An 18,093-nucleotide genomic window follows, 5' to 3' on the forward strand; every position below is an offset into this window, starting at 1 on the left:
CACCTCATGATGACATGTTCAGGGCTCCAACCAGCCCGAATCGAGCACATGGTAGCTCCACCACATCGCCCAGGATGTCCGCCCGATATTCATCGGTGGGCGCATGGTGCTCTTTACAAGCAGCGTTTGGGCTTTATGGCTGAGACCAGCCGATACGGAATTCTGTAGTGCATGAAGCCGCTTGCATCCCGTCACTTCCTTTTTTTATCATTTCATTTTCTTGATCCCCTGTTGCAAAATAGCGCAATTAATAAAGAAAAAGCAACAAATACTTATGATGCTTGCCGCAATTTATTTTTGTTTGCGTAAACAACAATAGGCAAGTTCAGACGAGCTACTTATGCATACACAATCGAAATTGATTAAGTCATGGTACGCCAGAGCTATACTGCTTTTTCTGGTATGGGTGATGCGGTAACCAGAGGTAATTTGCAGAAGTCCTTCTAAGCCCGGTCGCATTCCTCGGTACTGTCATGCTCGGTGCTACGGCCGGTGGCACGAAGGTCGCAGTACGCATAACCTATACCTGCAAGTAGAAAACCATGGGAAACTTCCGTCTGTGAAGGTGGATTACCAGCAAAACTATTTGCGGCACGATTGAGAGGTGACACAGAATGTGAGCTAATCACCAAATGTATGAGCAAATTTAACTTCTCTGAAGTGTTTTCCAATGCTATTTAAAGGTAGACATATAGAGCTACAGCCGTTTCCTTTCGAGCATTCGTTAAAAAGCTGGATGTTCCGCAGGGTGTGTTTGGGCACGAAGAGCACAAATTCCAGAGAGCGTAACCTGCGCCCATCCCGCAATCGATCAGCTACAACGTGCAAGGTATTATCACCTTTATTTATTTTCTATTTATTTATTTATCTATATATTTGTATATATAAAGAAGCTTTTGACGTTGCCAATGACTTTGAACTGGCGATATTAACACTGCGGCGGTGAAAATCTCGGGAGAGGTTTTTCTGTTTAGTATAAGGGGTTGACAAACGAAGCAAGAACAAACTGCTGTCTCTTATTTTGACGCGCATCGTCAATCTGCAGCCGTTAATAGGGCTAGGGCGAGCCGGCCCGGCGAGCTGCGGTACGTTTGCAATGTTTGACCGTCTTCCTGATGCGCAACGACCACGGGTATTTCCTGCAGCGGGCGTCGCCTTACACAAACCTTTCATCTCAGCGGGCGCAAATGAACAGGAGTCTCTTGTAGTGAACCCCGTTTGGAATAAAAAAGCCGGTCTCGGCATTGCGATTTTTCTCTTGTTTTTAGCTTTCCTTCTATTTGGACTTCTGTGCAATGTTGCGAATAACAGGGCTTTGACTTTGATACTTCAGTTGTGTATTTTCTGTCTACTGGTAGCTGTGCATTGCGGAATGACTACGGTTACTGCTAGTTGAGAGGCTTCGTTGAAATGGCGAAGCTAGCGTACCCGCAATAAGAATTTATGCAGTGAAGCTCACCAGCCCGAGCGCATTATGGGTAAGCTAAATTCTCGATTTCAACGAATTGCTAGTAGAGGAATAAGGAAAGCATATTGTGAAACAACACCGATGATGTGATAGTGCCCCGTTCTGTCCCGTTCGTGGTCTTCTGGAAAGACACACACACCTTTACAGTCTAGCATACGATTTGATAGGGTGCAAGTGAAAGTATTCCAAGTTACACACAGAAGCCAGCCTCAACGCCTTTCCCTGTCACCCGCGATGTTTGTTGACCCATGCAGCCCGTTAGCTAAGAATATATGGTAACGTTTGCTCATAGGTTCAAGAGTATAATTTTTCACTGGTTATATCCTCCCGGAGTGAGAATTGCTTTTTAATAGCACCGAAGACACTTAAAATGTATTGTAAAATGCGATATGCCGCAAGTGACCCCGTAATACCTTCAAGCCACCATGCAGCAAATGTGCATCGCGTCGCCTTCAGCGGGAGGAAGGCCATGAATGACGGGAGCACAATCTCATATCCTGGAATAGGGCAACTGCACAGGATGTCGGGCGCCTTACCGGCAGCGCGATTGCAGCAAATCGTGGGAACGGCAGTAGTTCTGTATGTCTGTATGGCTTTTTCTCCTGCGCAAACTTTTGTCCAGGAGAAACGGACTTCTATCAATCCAGCAGGTTTGGTGGAAGCCCACATGGGCCAATTTGACGCCGAACAACTCCACAGGGGATGCTCCACTGCCCGGGTCGAGGCGGGGTCCACTGCTCAAAGCCGGGTTTCTCGATGCCAGCGCTGCAGTATGGCGGCGACGCACGCGAACCGAGGCGCCACGTGCTCAAAGGAAACCAAAGCGTATGAAAGCAGCTAAACACGGAGACCCATGTCTCCACCACCCATTACTAGATGGGTGCCGTAATGCTTGCAGAGTGTGAGCCCTCATGAAGCGGAGGTTGGTTTTTCCATAGCTGTATGAGCGGCTGCTATCAATGATGTCTGTCGCAGTACAGAAAGTGAAATCACCCGTTGTTAACAGTACTACCATCACCATGATTGTCATGCTTTGGTTCTGAAAACCAAAGGTCATCGTACAATCGGTTAATGGTCTCAATAAAGCGACTTGTTCTTATCAGCCATTTATATTGAGTAGCATTTGACTTACTGAAACAAACTCGAGCGACGAGTGCATTAGTGGTGCGTTTTTTCTCCCAAAGTGATGGTCGAGAAACAGCACTGAAGTAAGCAGATACAACCCTAAACCACGTTCGTTGAAGTTATTACCATGTTTATGACATGTCTCGAAACTCGCGGTGACGGCCCGTGGTAGCGATCTTCACGGCTGCAGAGTGACAGTGGGCGTAGCAGGGGAAAACCGCGTTTTGGTTTTGCTTCGGCGCATCAACCACTTATTCTGCGATGAAAAGAAATCTTTACATTTTTATATGGCAGCTATATTTGTTGCAGCAGTTCACTGCCATTGGTAACGTCGATTGATATTTTAGCTCACGCCGCACGCAAGTAGCAGATGACGCACGGCTGCCAGATGACGCGATGCGCGCCACGACGTCTCAATTCTCCCTGCCCCTGCCCAGGCCATGGGCGCTGTTTCAGACAGGCGCGGTTAGGGCGCGATAGTAGTAGCTTATGCCACGCGCTCCTGTGCTCCCTCTGAGAGTGATGGCCACAGAACGATGGTTTTTAGACATGTGCATGGACGTTTCTCGGAATTTTCGCCAATCGGTGAAGTGAGCAGTCGCTATTCTTTGTGGTGCGGTTTTGTGATTCGGAAGTTGCAGTTGAATGACATAATGATCTCTGCCGAGTGATTCTTCTAGGCATTCCGAGATGACATCTTTAATGCCGTATGTTAAAGCAAAGTCAGGGGTAGTTTCTCTGGAGACACTGTTCCCTATCCTCGTAGGAGTGTCGGTTGCATTGCATAAATGCAGAGTGTTGTTCCGGATGGCGTCGTGGAGTTGCTGACCGTTTTGGTTAACACGCTGATAGCCCCAAGTGGTGCGATGGGCATTGACATCCCCGACAATAATCAAGGCGTGTCCTTTCGTGCGTTGCTTCGAGATTTTAAAGGCGCGATCGATGTCTCCGACCAATGATGATGGCTTGGTGTAAATGTTGAGAATACACAGGCTGGTTTGCGTCTTTCGTTCGGAATTAGCTCAGCAAATGTCTAGTTCATTGTACTGGGGAGAGTGTGCGCCTGCGCTGTTTCACTTGCACGGACTAGGGTTGCCGTCTCTAAATTTGTCTCTGCGTAGTACGTGTTGTATCCCATCAGCGTTACTTTTCGGTGCTGTTTCTTGGAGAGCGAATACTGTGGATGTATGTACTGATAAAAAATTAGATAAGTAATTTCGCTTGCTTCTATACGATCGGCAATTCTACTGTCAAATCACTGTTGGGTTTATAAGGGAGCTTTTAGAGTTCCCCGCTTTCACATGGTTCCAAATCATCTTCGGATGGTATTGTGCTAGGCGGGTTGCTGGGGCCTAGGGTCTTTTGTTTCCTACGATTCTTCCTCCTCAGAGTTTCGGTATCTTGCTGTCGTTGTTCTATAGCACTTATGCGACTTTCCATTTGTTGTGCGCACTCTCAGATAAGTTTTTCTAGCTTTTTGATATCCGATGGTGTGGGTGGTATACGAGGTTGCTGCATTTCTGCTAAATCAGGCGGAACTATCGCGGCGCTCTCTGCCGGTGCGGTGCGATTTTTCCCAGATGAGGTAGCCGTTCTTCTATGCGGCGCTCCAGCTATTCTGTGCAGGCTGCCTGGCTTCTAACGGTTTTCTGAGTTGCGCATTTTGTTGGTGTAATTGTTGAATGCGGGGGCTGTTGAATGCAATGGGGGGAAGTCTTGTGGGGCGATAAATTCAGGTGCAAGAATAAAGACCAGCTTACTTGGTGCGAAGAGTGGTACTGGCGACGAGAGTTGTCCTGAATCTGGGTTGGAGACGGCGGATGGCCGGCAGCAGCCGGGTGTTGTGGTTGTCGGTGGTACGTTACCGTGGTCCTGGCTAGGCGTTCGAGGACATGCAGAGGTGGCGGTGGCGGGTGAAGCTTCTTGCGGCACTCTTTGCTTGCCGTGAGATGTACGAGGCCGCATATTTTGCAGTTTAGGTGCGTGTGTGCTCGGTCGAAGGGTCTCGCTGGTGACATTGGGCACAGACTGTCACCTCCAGTGCCGGGCATACATCCCGCCGGTGACCGATGTCGTCGCGAAACGTACAACACTTTATGAACCGTCGGTAAGGCCTGCACAAAGTGTGAACTCCGTGTGCTCTGATGAAAATGGTACTTGCGGGTCCTCGAAAGTCACTACTGCTGATGTTGACCCACCAAGTATTCTGGCCTGCACTATCCGTGGTCCTAACGATGCACGTATATAGGGCAGTTGTTCGGTGGTCGTTCCAGGGTCTAGTCCATGGATGACACACCGCAGCGTACCCGGAGAATGCTTTAAATACGGCTGGAGGTTGTATGTGGCGGCACCCAGAATGATGGACGTGACGTTGCAAAGCGTGGCAGCACACTCCTCGCGGGGGGTACTGGTGACAATGAGGTTTTGAATAGCTTGAACCCGCACGGTTACCTGTTGGTTAAATGCTCTCTCTGGTATTTTGCTTGCCACCTGTATCCCTGCCATGATTTGGCGATCGCTCTAGGATGCGAGGCGTAGCCCGTCTCGTGGTTGATAGATGACCTTAAAGTCAGATTGTTGGAGTCTCGGGGCAAGGGGAACTTGGGGAGGCATACTTTGTCCTGGTTCCATGATCAGTGAGTAGGCCTTCTGCTTCACTTGGCATCGTTTGGCTAACATTTCCTGCCATGGTCGGGGAGGGTGGATTGTGCGTCCGCTAAGCTCGGCGTACTGCATTGCGGTGTGATGATATTTCAGCTCCGTCATCGGAAGAAATTGATCGCGTGCCGTGTGTCCCGGCCCTCCAGCTGCGGCCCCAGCCGCCGTGGCGCAAGGCCTGCGAGCGGGGTAGCAAAGTGGTTTTGTGATCTCTGTGGGATTTTTGTTTTGTTTTTTATGCATTTTTACTGCTAGAATGGTGGGTCCGTATAAAAGGTACAAGTGTCCTCATAACTGTGTCTGTTTGAAGTCAGCTGTCTCCCTGTCGTTTTTTCGCATCCGTGTTTCTTCTCGCGCTGTAGCTAATGTAACTGCTGCTTCTGTAACTGTAGCTAATAAATGCCGCTAATGCAATGTAGCAAACTCGCGGAACTACACCATGTTATTACCGCCAATCAGAAAATAAAGTCTCGAAGCGTTCTCGGCATGTTTACTATCGCGCCGAAGTCCCGAACTCTTATTGTGGGGCACACAAATAACAGAAGACAAGGGAGACGAATAACAGAAAAAACGAAACCTTAGAGGACACACTTTATGACGTTCATTTTCCAACGCCTCTAGCTTACAACATGCATTCAGCTTACGAGCTTTCATTGACTTTCAACACAAATACATGTAACCCAAGCCATATAGGCTTCGCGGGAACCAATGTTTTTATCTGCTACAATATTTCAACTCCTATTATTGCACAATGTTCTCACCAGCTATGACTGTGGCGCCTATTCCCTGACCATAACCAACACCGTTTTATGTAATGTGTCTGTTGAGTGCACTTTTCATAACGTGCCGTAATTTTCATCCACAGAATCGTTTCTAAACGACTAAAGCTCCACAGACATCCTCAAATCGCTTAATTTTCCGAAAATGTGGCGTATCAAAATATAAGACATATCAACAGACCGTTATTCCAGAGCATCATCAACGATAAAGGTCTCATCAATGAAAGTTAACTTGATCGCGTAGAAAGGCGCTGCGACAAATTCATCGTGGCCGTACGGGGCATCGTCATCAGCAAAGACACGCTAAAAACTGAGAACGAAACACATAATATTGACTCTGTCACCGCAAACTTTCTTCCCTGCTGAGAGTGCATTTAAACTTCAACACATTCCACTGCTTAAACTCCGATGGTGAGAACACAGCGCCAACACCTTCTGCAATGAACTAACCTCAGCGGAATGTTCCCAGTCAGATCATCTAATCCACCTTTACCACAATAGCCCTCAGGTTGCTGAAACTTCAGTGAAATTTAAGACCTCCATCCGACCTACACAAAATATCAAGAAAACATCAATTACCACAAATCGAATCAATAAATCAGAGGTACCTGAAAACATCAGCTTTCAGAAGGCTACGGAGTGAGCAGTTCGCCCTCTTCTCCTCTGGATGGCGAAGAGGGCGAAATAGCTCGCCGCAAGTGGAGCGGCGTGTTAATGGTGGGGCCAAAGTATAACGAAGCTGTTTTTCCCGCGTACTGGCTTCTGTTGTTCTTCAGGCCCACCTTGTCTCCGCATCATCGCCAGACCCTAACGCTGTTGTGAAGACCACCCTTCCGCAGTAACTGGTGTCCCTACCTTCTGCGCTACTCTCTCCCTCTGTACTCCTTGCAACATAGAAGTTATGGACACTTGCAAACCAGCACCGATTTCAATGCCCGGCATGCCATGTTCGTGGAACAAATATTACCTATAAGATATGCGCAGATAACAGAAATGCTTAACCGCACCTTTGAACGATAAGATAAAGTAGCTAAAAAACGTTTTCACCAACAATTTCCAAATCCATGTGCGCAGACCATGACAATGCAGTTCTTGTCAGAGGTGCTGCTTCGATTGGATTGGGATCTCAGCACGAGATATGTCTACCCTCCACAGCTGTCCGGTTTTCAAAAGGGCAGGACCACTATTGACAATGTTATCTCCCCTGCAAATTGTGTTAGGCACCCAAATGAACGTGTAACGCCATCATAGCGGTGTTTTTGGACGCCAAGGCTGCGTACGACTCTTTCACGCATGACGCTATCGCTTTCGGATGTATTTTTTAGGTTTTAGTGGCCGTATGTAGGACTGTCTGTCGAGTTATCTCTGCTCCTGTGTCGTAAGCCGAGCTTACGACACAGGAAGCCAGCGACAACCTTACACGCATCATCACGGAGTGTGCAATAGAAGTCGGGGGCACTATGGCTAGACAGGATACTGGTAAACGTTCACAGGAGACGAAAGATCTAATCAGGAAACGGCAAACCATGAGAATCTCCACCGCAGCTGACAGAATAGAACTAGCCGAGCACTCGAAGTTAATCAATAAGCGTAAGACAGCTGACATACGGAAGTATAATATCGAGAGGATCGAATACGCTGTAAAGAACGGAGGTAGCCTGAAAGCAGTGAAGAGACGTCTTGGCGTGGGGAAAAATCAGATGTATGCACTTAAGGATAAGCAAGGCAATGTCATCACAAATAGGGATAAAATAGTCACAGTGGCCGAGGAGTTCTATAGGGATCTGTACAGTAGCCGGGACATAAAGGATAATGCAGAACGAGACTGTGGTTCAGAGGAGATAGACATCCCACCAGTAACGACCGAAAAAGTAACGAAGGCTTTGAAAGAAATGAAAGGGGGCAAAGCACCTGGTGAGGATCAGATAACAGCAGACCTCTCGAAGGATGGCGGAGAAATTGTACTTGAAAAACTGGCAAACCTGTATACGCAATGCCTAATGACCGCAATGGTACCGGAATCTTGGAAGAATGCGAATATCATCCTAATCCATAAGAAAGGCGACATGAAGGACTTGAAAAATTACAGGCCGATCAGCTTACTGTCAGTCGTCTACAAGGTGTTTACCAAGGTAATCGCTAACCGAATCTCTGCAACCTTAGATTTCAGTTAACCTAAAGAACAAGCAGGGTTCCGTAAAGGTTATAAAACAATGGCCCATATTCACACGATCAATCAGGTGATAGAGAAGTGCGCTGAGTATACTGAACCCCTATATATAGCCTTCATAGATTATTAGAAAGCATTTGACTCGGTCGAAACCCTAGCAGTCATTCAGGCATTACGGAACCAGGGTGTAGATGAGCATTATGTAAGAATACTAGAGGATATCTACAGTGGGTCTACAGCTACCATCATCCTCCATAGGGAAAGCAGTAAAATACCTATAAGGAAGGGTGTCAGACAAGGAGACACAATCTCTCCAATGTTATTCATAGCATGCTTACAAGAAGTATTCAGAATGTTGGACTGGGAACAGGTGGGAGTAAGGGTTAATGCAGAATACCTCAGTAACCTCAGATTTGCTGATGACGTTGCCTTGCTAAGTAACTCGGGGGACGAATTGCAAAGCATGCTTTCCGCACTGGGCGAACAGAGTAGAACCGTGGGCCTGAAAATTAATATGCAGAAAACTAAAATAATGATCAATAACCTCGGGACAGCACAGCAGTTTGAGATAGGTGGCGAGGCAGTGGAAGTGGTAAGCGAATATATCTACTTAGGCCAAGTTGTGACCCCAGATCCCAACCATGAGGCCGAGATAATTAGAACGATCAGAATGGGGTGGGGTGCATATGGCAGACATTCTCAGATAATGAATAGCAGCCTACCATTGTCGCTGAAGAAGAAAGTGTATGACAGCTGCATCTTACCGGTACTCACCTACGGGGCAGAAACTTCGAGGCTCACTAAGAGGGTTCAACTTAAATTGAGAACGACTCAGCGGGCAATGGAGCGGAAAATGATAGGTGTAACACTAAGGGACAAGAAGAGAGCGGAGTGGGTCAGAGAGCAAACTGGTGTTAAAGACATATTAGTAGAAATTAAGAAGAAGAAATGGACGTGGGCAGGGCATGTAATGCGAAGGCAAGATAACCGATGGTCATTAAAGGGACACTGAAGTGATATGTAAACATTGCGGGATTACTAGCGCAAATTGTAGTCCGGAGTCCCCAGGCCATGTTTCGACCACTCTAGGCGCGTTTACGCGATTTTATTTAGTAGAAAAACTAATTCGAAAACGCTGTCCTCCTCTCTTTACGCTCGCCCATTTTCTGTGGCGTTTTTGTGTGACGTCAGGAGGGGATGAGCTGGCAATTGGCTGCGCCACGGCTGCGCTACTGCACGGCTCCCCGGCCGACAGAGCCAGTCGGCCCAACGTTTCGTCCGCCGGCCGCCGGCGGGTCGTCGCAATCAAGGAGGTTAAAAAAAATTGCTTGGTCGCAATTCGTTCGCTTAGTTGAAACGAAGCCAGGACACGTTTGTGAATGGAAGAATGTGCCTTTCTTTACTTGGTTTGTTTGTACACTGTATCTAGCTCCAAGTCAAGGTCGCTTCACACAAGCGCTGCACATGCGACGCTTCGCTGACTGGTACGCCAGTAGGAAAATATAAGGCCTCTTGAAGGCGGGAGAAGAGTCAGCGGAGTCAATATAGGTACTAAGCAAATAAAATCAACTGATATTTTTACCGTACAGCGTAAAACTAGGGCGCGGGAAGCACTTTTTTGCGCTGGGCGAACAAGCACAGCGGTCAGCAGCACGACTATGCATCTGCGAACGCTTTTCCGTCTACGAAATGCAATTGCTAGACGTGAGCTACTGTGGAAACTCGGGCGACGCTTACTGCACGATCGCAGTACAACAAATAGTCACCTAAGCGGCTTGAAATGCCAACACTAAATAAAAGTGTAAACCGGTTGTACAATATATACCCTATATTAGCATGGTAATCGCGTCCCGCTCCGTGGCCTAGCACTCTGGGGCGCTAGGAATTCACCGCAAATGTTTTGCGAGTCACGAGTTCGAATCCCCGCGGGTACGTGGTTTTTTTTTTGTAAGTTAACTTTTTTGTTTTCCGCCGATGTTTTCCTTATTGAGTTCACCTTTTTTGGGGCCGCAACGTTCATGGCTACACGAACTAGTTCACAAAACGCGCGCAGGCTGGCACTGGCGCGCTAGCGAGTTCTCGTTGGCGTGCTGTTGCCATAAGCACCGACTGCTTGCAGGCAGTGGGCACAGGCCAGAATGAACAGACCCTTGGCCTGGTGCGAACACGCTTTTTACGATACAGGCATGAGGGAGGCAAGCTCCAAATGTGGGGGAAAAGCGCATGACATTTGTGCGTCTGCGGGTACGCGGAGGGCGTTCATGCACTGCGTAGGTCTCGGCTAGTGAATGCTACGACTACAAGCCGTCCTGGGAGGCTTATCTTGTGCATTTTTCAGCCGACAACATGGCAGAAGCGCGGTACGATGATTACTGAGATATTGAGAATGCCCATCCAACAAAGCCATTGGTTATGTTTTACAGAACCGAAACCGAAACCGAAACTTGTGTGATTGCTAACCTTGGGCATCGTCCAATCACGGCGCCCCTCCTCTCAACGTCACAGCCTTAGTTGGTGCGGCCGCCGCAAACCGCGCATGGTAGTTTTTCTTCTTTCGCGCTTTGTAAAATAATTACCGATTTGTCAAACGGATAAACGATGAAAAGTGTGCTAATTTGAGCCAGTCTACGCAGTGCAAGCAAAAACGGGAGCTTGACAAATTCACTTCAGTGTCCCTTTAAGGGTGACAGAGTGGATCCCTAGAGAAGGCAAGCGTTGCAGGGGGCACCAGAAAGTTAGATGGGCAGATGTGATCAAGAAGTGTGCGGGGATAAATTGGTCACAGTTGGCACAGGACCGAGGTAATTGGAGAATAATGGGAGAGGGCTTTGCCCTGCAGTGGGTGTAGATAGGCTGGTGATGATGATGATATTGTGAGCATCAGGGATGTGCAATGAGACTGTTCCCCGTGAACCTGGCATCATCATCATCCATTCTGGTCACCAAGGGGTATGCTCCTCAATCACTCACAGCTAGCCGCCCATCGTGATTATCATCTGCGGATAATCATCTTCATCGTGGGTTCGGCCTCCTCGGAACGGTCGGAGTCAGCAGCTAATAAACGCGGCCTCAAGGAACAACCCGTCTCTCTCAAGTGGTGGAGGGTGCTTTTCGTCCCGCTGTCTTCCTCTCGCACTCGCACCACTGGAGCTCCGTTCAGGTCGGAGGTTGCTTCTGCCCACCACCCCCATGCAGCACGAGAGCAGCCAGTCGGGCAGCACCGCTCCGGCACCGGTCCAGCCAGTTTTTGCCTTCACCGGCCGTTAGCGCGAACCTCCGTTTTTCTCTGGTCTCCACGGTGACGATGTTGAAGACTGGCTTGATCAGTTCAACCCGGTAAGCGCATTCAACCGGTGGGACGACAGATTCAAACTTCAGATCGTCTCATTTTCTCTGATCGAAGCGGCGAAGATCTCGTTCCGCAATGATGAGAAAGACATGTCTGTCTGATTGGGCCTACTTTGTCTCAGAGCTGCGTCGTATTGTTGGGACGTCCTCGAACCGGTCGGATGAAGCCAAAAGGCAACTGGCGGTCCGTGTGCAGCTCCCGAAAGAGGCGTACGCGTCGTACATCGAAGATGTCATCGCACTGTGCCGTCGCGCTGACAGTAGCATGTCCGAAACAGACCAAGTGCAGCACATCATGAAAGGGATCGCCCCTTTCGCCTTTAATGCTCTGGTGGTTCAAACCCCTACCACCATTGCCGATGTACGCACGATCTGCCAGCGTTTGGACCACCTGCAGTCTATATTCGCCTCCAACATGATTGTACGCGTTCTTGCTCCCTTCCGGATTCAGAGCTCCGTACTCTAATCGGAACCATCATACGAGAGGAGCTACAGCAGCGTGACACTACCTGCTCCCAAAACACTCACGTACAAGCCCGTGGGCTGCGTGACTTAACAAAAGAGGAGCTAGCCTGCATGACCGACGTTCCACAGCCTTGTTGTCCTGCTCCTACGCACGTCCATTCGTACTCCGAAGCTGTTACGAGACCATCCCAGCCCATGGAGCGAATTCCCCCTCCTACTACTCATGCCCACTTGACGGCTATTTCTGCGCCTTCCCCGTCGCCCCCTCCATTCCCAGCGTGGCGACCACCGCGTCCAGCAAGCGAGCGGCCAGTGTGTTATTACTGTGGCATCAGAGGGCACATTTCGCGGTTTTGTCGGCGACGCCAGCTGGACGAACGCCGGGGCTACGGGCCGTATGAGCGTGACGCCTACTTTGTATACGCCCCTCGTCAGCGCCTGTACTCGCCACCTCCGCGCCAACCTTCGCCCGTTTATGACGCCAGAAGCTTCCCTCGCGCTTCCCCCCCGACACGACGTCGTTACCCTTCACCCTTCCGTCGTGTTCTGTCGCCTCTCCGTCCTGTCTCCAACTCAAATGTCCCCAACCAACACCAGGAAAACTAGACGGTGCAGTTTTTGGAGGGAAAACTGCATTTTGTGGACCGACTACAACTCCTCCCGAACTTCCATGTAACCTGTTATCTGTTCTCGTTGAAGGAATTGAAGTGGAAGCGTTAGTGGATACTGGAGCTAGTATTTCTGTGATTCATGCTGATCTGTGTTCCCGTCTGGGAAAGGTCAAGACTCCGTATGGCGGTCCCTATTTACATGGCGCAAATAATCAGGACATCAGGCCCTCCGCTTATTGTACCGTGCGCGTATTAATTGGAGAACTCCGCCATTCTACTCAATGTGCTGTTCTTTCACCATGTGCTCACCAGCTTATTCTCGGATGGGACTTTCCTCTGCCTCTGCCGTTATTTCCTGCCGTGAACCTGCCATCCGTATTGACGACACTGAAAATTCAAGTTGCCTAGATTCGCCACAGCACACACTCAAGCTGAAATGTGATCATGTTTTGGAAGCTGGTGGTGAGGGAATTCTGTCGGTCTCCTCGGACGAAATTAACGCTGGTGATGTTGTGGTCGTGCCGTCTACCCGGTTCATACACCAGGGAATCGCCATCCCAACCTGCCTTGTTCGGTTTGCGCGCGGGTGTGCGGTGCTTGCTGCACTGAACACTACGAATGAGGCGATATTACTGGCCGAAGGAACCACTATAGCTTCAGTTGCCGACCATGCCCCTGCGTCAGTAGTTTCCATTGACGTGCCCCCTTCCAGTCCGAACTTATTTGGCCCGCTTGATAATAATTCGGCTTTTGCGCCCACTATCAGTCAAGACCTGATGCCTAATCAGAGAAAGTCATTACTGGACGTCCTGACGAAGCACCAAGCGTCTTTCGACGCACACTCATGTAGCCTCCCACAAACATCTGCAGCCGAGCACAAAATTAAAACGGATGGGTCACCTGTGATCCGCCGCAGGCCATATCGCGTCTCCTCGTCTGAACGGAAAATCATCGAAGACAACGTCGCTGACATGCTCAAGCGCAATATTATTCGGCCGTCGACTAGCTCCTGGTCTTCCCCAGTGGTACTCGTTGAGAAGAAAGACGGTTCTGTACGGTTCTGCGTCGACTACAGGGCCCTCAATAAGATCACGCAGAAAGGCGTCTACCCTATGCCCCGCATAGACGATGCCTTAGATTGTCTACAGGGGGCCGAGTACTTCTCTAGTCTGGACCTTCGGTCGGGGTACTGGCAAATCCCGATGCATGAAATTGACAAAGAAAAAACCGCATTTACCACCCCCGATGGTCTTTAAGAATTTAATGTAATGCCATTTGGACTTTGCAATGCCCCGGCTACATTCGAACAGATGATGGACACTGTGCTTCGTGGCCTAAAATAGAAAACTTGCTTATGCTATCTGGACGATGTTGTTATCTTTTCGTACACATTTTCACAGCACCTTGAGCGCCTTCACGAGGTACTTACTTGCCTGTCCAACGCGGGACTTCAACTTAACACCCAAAAATGCCATTTTGCGAGCAAGAGTATTAATGTGCTCGGACACGTCGTCTCCAGAGATGGAATACGCCCGTATCCGGACAAAACAGCTGCCGTTATTAATTTCCCTCGACCCCTTCAACAAAAATATCTGCGAAGCTTCCTTGGCCTGGCATCATATTTCCGGCGTTTTATACGCAACTTCGCCACCCTTGCGTCTCCCCTGCATCAGCTCTTGCGCACCAACGTGCCCTCTAAATGGACGGATGGTTGCCAAGCCGCATTTGAAGCTCTGAAAGATTCACTTACCTCTGACCCCTTCCTGTGTCATTTTGACGACGCAGCGCCTACTATATTACACACTGATGCCAGTGGGTGTGGCATTGGTTCCGTTCTTCTCCAGTGCGATGCTCAGCTTCGAGAAAGAGTCATAGCGTATGCCAGTCGTTCACTGACGCCCGCTGAGAAGAATTACACCATCACGGAACAGGGATGCCTCGCTGTCGTCTGGTCTATACAAAAGTTTCGCCCGTACCTCTATGGTCGTCATTTCACCATCGTTACGAATCACCATGACCTCTGTTGGCTATCCACGATGAAAAACTTATCTGGGCGCCTCGGCCGATTGATACTGCGTTTGCAGCAGTTTGACTTCACAGTCCGGCAAAAAGCATTCGGATGCGGATGCCCTTTCGCGATGCCCGTTATCCTCCCCGTCGCAAGCTGTGTTTTCCGGGCCACGGCCGCCACGTTTACCCATGGCACCCCTCAACCATGCTGCAGTAGAGACGGCCACCGAGCTGCCTTCGCTACAGCGGGCCGATACATACTGCCGAACTTTAATGGAACGCCTGAGTGGCTTGGCGCAACCACCCAATAGCCGGCTGCGACGCCAACTGAACAACTTTCGGGTTATTGATGGCGAGCTCTACCGCGCCAATCATCATCCTTCCGGTCATAAATGGGTGCCTGTCGTTCCTCGTCAGCTCCGCCTTCGCATACTCGAGGCTTTTTACGATGACGCAAAAGCTGGGCACCTTGGCTTCCAGAAGACTTATGACCGTGTTCGGAGTCGATTTTTCTGGCCCGGCCTCTCCACGAGCGTCGCCAAGTACGTCGCCTCTTCCGCGTTGTGTCAACAGCGCAAGCGACAAACGACACCTCCTGCCGGTTTTCTGCAGCCGGTTCCTTGCCCTTCTGTACCATTCGACACAGTAGGCATAGACCTGTACGGGCCGTTACCTTTAACATCGACTGGATGCCGCTGGGTCGTGACTGCTGTCGATCACTTGACCAGGTACGCAGAGACCGCTCCTTTACAGTCCTGGTGTGCTCACGAAGTCGCCGACTTCCTCCTGCGCAACATTATCCTGCGACATGGCGCGCCTCGAGTTTTGCTCAGTGACCGGGGCAAGACGTTTCTTTCACAAATTGTTGCAGAAGTTCTTCGCGCTGCCAATACCATCCACAAAACTTGTTCTAGCTACCATGCGCAGACGAATGGACTTACTGAACGGTTCCACCGCACGCTCTCTGTAATGATCTCCATGTACGTCAGCCCCGACCACCGAAATTGGGACATCATTCTTCCCTTCGTTACATTTGCTTATAATACCGCTGTCCAGCGCACCACCGGTTACTCGCCCTTCTTTCTCGTTTTCGGCCGCCTCCCCTCTTTTGCGCTCGACACCGTTTTTTTCTCTGCCCTAGTCTCCGCTACTTCGCCACTTCATGAACAGTTCATCGATCGGATCGCCCATTATTGACGTATGGCGAAACAAAACACAGATGCGAGCCAGCAAGACCGAAAGGGCAGATATGACGACACCCATCGCACCGGTAAGTTGTCGAAAGGTGAAGAGGTTCTGCTTTGGACACCTGTTAGAAAACCAGGACTTTGCGAGAAGTTCCTGCACCGGTACATTGGTCCGTACGTCGTCATCGACCAGACTTCTCCAGTCAATTATTGCGTGTCACCAGTTAACCCTTCAGACCGTCGCTGTCGTGGGACAGAGATAGTGCACGTCTCTCGCTTGAAACCGTTCAACCGTCGCCAAACGTAACCTTCTGCGGGCAGGCGCCCGCTTTCAGCCGCGGGGGGAAAAGTGTGAGCATCAGGGATGTGCATTGAGACTGTTCCCCGTGAACCTGGCATCATCATCACCCATTCTGGCCACCAAGGGGTATGCCCTCAATCACTCACAGCTAGCCGCCCATCGTGATTATCATCTGCGGATAATCATCTTCATCGTGGGTTCGGCCTCCTCGGAACGGTCGGAGTCAGCAGCTAATAAACGCGGCCTCAAGGAACAACCTGTCTCTCTCCATATGACCACCTCTGACGGGGGCACAAAAAAGTACAGCGTAAATAAGGTTGTTCCGCAAGGTGGAGTATTGAGCCTAGAACTTTTATAAAAACTCCTTCCTGGGAATTGAAAAGTGTTTGCCATGACCTGTCGTGATTTCCCCATACTGTCATAATTTTTGCATAAGTGCTCCGAGTGCAATCGGCGTATGCTCCGTGCGAAGCTTCAGCAGAGAATCGAGTAGATCTCTGCGTTCCTAGCGGTGCGTGGACTCGAAATCTCCGCTACAAAATCAGCTAAGATCGTTTGCACGAAATGAGAAGATACACGCTAACTGCTCACGGTAATGAGAATCCCGTTACCATACGTCAAAAATAACCAAACTCCTTGGCGTCACATTTTACAGATAATTGACAGGGACACCACACGTGCGAGGTTTGAAGCAAAAGTTCTCATCATTTTTCAACATATTCCAAAGGCTTTCTAGCAACATTTGTGGCTGCACAATATACTTGCTTTTTCGTCTCTGCGACGCTCTCTGCCAAGGTCTGCTACACTACAGCCTTTCTGTCTTGTTTCCTCTTTCAGCAGGGAACCTAAAGGCTTTAAAAGCATGCAGGCATGCATAGTGCTTGTGTGTACTGGCGTCTCAAAAGTCACATCCACTGTGGGGACTATTGTGAAATGTCGACGTGTAATGCCAAAATGGCTGCGTAAACAGGAAATGCTTTGTGTGCGTTTACGTTTTGTTACGAGGCAACCAAACCACCAATTCACTGAGACCTCTGCTTCAGATCTGGAAGACCTCTTACCGCAACGTTACCCAGTCCTTCGCCTTGCAACCTTGCGGGTGCCTTCGCAGCCGCAATGGTTGCGCACACTCATAAGTATTTACACAAACATTCAAGGAATCACGCGAAGAGCAGATTTATCCGCTCAAACTCGGCAACTGCTACACTACAAATACGTTTGCCATACTCACATATATACTGATGGCTCAGTAACCGAAGCTTCCTCCGCGATTGGTGTTCACATTCTGGCTTCGTGAACCACAATTACTAAAAAACGCAGCCACAGGACATCATCTACCACGACTAAGCTCACTGCCCTGCATGCGGCTCTAGTCAGCCAGTCAATGGGAAATGTTTAGACTCCCGCGCGGCAATTTGATGCCTTCAGTCTTTTCCTAATCAACAGCTGCACTGGGACATTCGGGTTTTACATTACCATGGCGTCAATGCTGAACACCTCGTGGAACACAAGTAGATTTCTGTACACTGTGGTGTATCGGGCAATTCTACAGCAGACAATACAATTTCCAGGCTCACAATCGCTCAATTCCTATTGCTGACGTACCGTTCTCGGGGCAAGTATCTACCGCACTGGCGTCTAGTGTTTTGCGGCAGTAAGAGCTTTCCAAATCGGCTGCTCCGTCACACCCCACGCACCGCTGTACTCCATCGACCTATAATGGTATTTTAAGTTGCCGCATCTTCTAAACAAATTCGACAAAACTGTATTACACCCCATACGTCTGAACACCGCCCACACACGCCTTTTTGGCTTTACGCTTCAGCAGACCAGCTCACCTCTGTGCAAAGACTGTGACTGTCCAGAAGATATCCGCCGTGTCATCTGTGTGTGTCAGCGATATGATAAACCCAGACAATCCTTGACAGTGACTTTTGAAAAACTACCCAAATCGCACCTTGTCTTGCGTGA

General features: G+C 49.4%; 1 long non-coding RNA gene across 1 annotated transcript in view; it reads right to left on the reverse strand.

Annotated features, from left to right (window-relative positions):
* Positions 1-272: 272 nt before the first annotated feature.
* Positions 273-18,093, reverse strand: part of LOC144162011 (uncharacterized) — a 141,716-nt gene continuing 123,895 nt past the window's right edge. Inside the window, exon 6 of the long non-coding RNA XR_013320564.1 lies at positions 273-526. This is a non-coding gene — a long non-coding RNA (uncharacterized LOC144162011). The remainder of the gene's footprint in view (positions 527-18,093) is intronic.

The sequence above is a fragment of the Haemaphysalis longicornis genome, unplaced genomic scaffold (genome assembly GCF_048455015.1).
Source record: "Haemaphysalis longicornis isolate Haplotype H1 unplaced genomic scaffold, Haemaphysalis longicornis Haplotype H1 scaffold_12, whole genome shotgun sequence".
In the NCBI taxonomy this organism is placed as follows: domain Eukaryota; kingdom Metazoa; phylum Arthropoda; class Arachnida; order Ixodida; family Ixodidae; genus Haemaphysalis; species Haemaphysalis longicornis.